Raw genomic sequence first — 2,023 nt, 5'->3', positions numbered from 1 at the left:
GCCCGGCACCTTTTTTGTTTTTCCTGTGTGTATGAGTGCAGATGTGTTTGTGTCTGCTCCCTCACCCATGTAGAGAGCCATCCCAGCATGACTTTTAGGAACTGGTTCTCTCCTTGTGCCATGGGATAGGAGAGGGGTGGAACTCAGATTCGAAGTCTGTACCATGAGAACCTGTACAGGTTGAGCCATCTTTCTGGCCCCACTTCTGCTTCTGTGTCCTTATCTCTCTGGTCACTCCCTATGGCCTCATCTGAACTCTTACGCTAGGAATGCGAAGAAACTATGACCAAACCAAAGAAAGTGTTATGTCCAGTGGATCAGGGGGAGTGACACTCCTCCCGTGTGGGTTTTCCAGGGCTGGGAGACTGTCCGTCTTATCAGCATCCTGGGGTTGGAGCTGTGTCTCCTTTCCTGGGAGAAGAGGAAGAAGCAGGCCCTGCTGGGGTATGGAACTTCCTGAAATCTAAAGCTAGTCAAAATCACTGTCCATGCTGAGACTTGAGCTCAGACTTCCGTGGTGATAGAGGCTGAATCCTTGCCATCTGCACAGACAGGAGTGGGTCCCAGACAGAACCGGGCAGTCTGGTGTCAGCGCAGCCAAGGCTGATTGACCACCTACTTCTAAGCCAGTATCCCTGTCCTCAGGCTCAGTCAGGGATGACTCACAGAAGAGCTGGAGAGTGCCCGTGGCTCCAGGGCAGCCTGGGTACTGGTTTATGGCCATCATTAGCTCTATCTTCATTAGCCAAATCACTGTATCAGACAGCCAGCAGCTGCCAACTGACTGTCAGCTGACTGTGCTGTGCCCAGGTGTGAGCTACCCTACCCTCGGGGCCTCTGTGCACCCTTGAACCTTTGACTCCAGGAAAAAACATGAGGTGCTCATCAGCGTCACTCGGCGTCTCCTGACATTTCCTCAGGTCAGAGTCTGTGTTAGATGTCCGGGGGAAGGACCCAGACCCTGGCCTTGTAAGCACTCTTTCCCCTGGCAGATGAAGACACCCAAGTAATTATAACACCACAGTGATCTGAACCACTTGGGAACAGCAGTCACAGGGAAGAATAACTGTGCCCCAGAGGTGGAGAAAGTGCTTCCCTGGGTGCTGACTGTCCTGAAAAAAAAAATCTTTTTGCAAAGTTGAGACATTCCAGAGGGAAGAGAGTATGCAATGGCACAGAGGTGCCAGGGATCAAGGAATGCTTCCTGAATGTGACCTGGGACCTCGTGGGCCTGGGGGCAGCAGGAGATGGGCCTGGGGGTGTGAATCTAGAAATCCAGTATGGTGGAAAACTTTGAGAAGGGTTCACAAAGGAGCGAGGAGGTGGCACCCATCAGCAGCCCCAGCACTTAGCTGGCGGTGGCAGTGCACGCCTGCCTTTCATCCCAGCACTCAGAAGATATGAACAGAGGAGGAGGAGCAGAAACTCGAGGTGGTTCCCTGGGTAAAAGTGCTTATTGTGCAAACTTGATAACCTAAATTCAACCTCTGGAACCTTGCTGTAGAAGGACAAAATCAATTCACAAGGCTTTTGACCTCTGTACCCTCCCTGTAGAGTGCGTTCCCACATGTCCCCACACATAATGACAACAAAATAAAAATTAAATTTATCAAGTTCAAATGGATCAAAGACCTCAACATAAAGCCAGCCACACTGAACCTTATAGAAGAGAGAGTGAGAAGTACACTTGAACGCGTTGGCACAGGAGACCAATTCCTAAACATAACCCCAGAAGCACAGACACTGAGAGAAACAATTAATAAATGGGACCTCCTGAAACTGAAAAGCTTCTGTAAAGCAAAGGACACAGTCAACAAAACTAAACGACAGCCTACAGAATGGGAAAAGATCTTCACCAACCCCATATCAGACAGAGGGCTGATCTCCAAAATACACAAAGAACTAAAGAAATTGGACACCAAAAGAACACATAATCCAATTTTTTAAAAAAAATGGAGTACAGACCTAAACAGAGACCTCTCAACAGAGGAATCTAAAATGGCTGAAAGACACTTAAGGAAAT

The sequence above is a fragment of the Microtus ochrogaster genome, chromosome 10 (genome assembly GCF_000317375.1).
Source record: "Microtus ochrogaster isolate Prairie Vole_2 chromosome 10, MicOch1.0, whole genome shotgun sequence".
In the NCBI taxonomy this organism is placed as follows: Eukaryota; Metazoa; Chordata; class Mammalia; order Rodentia; family Cricetidae; genus Microtus; species Microtus ochrogaster.
This window is presented reverse-complemented; position numbering follows the sequence as displayed.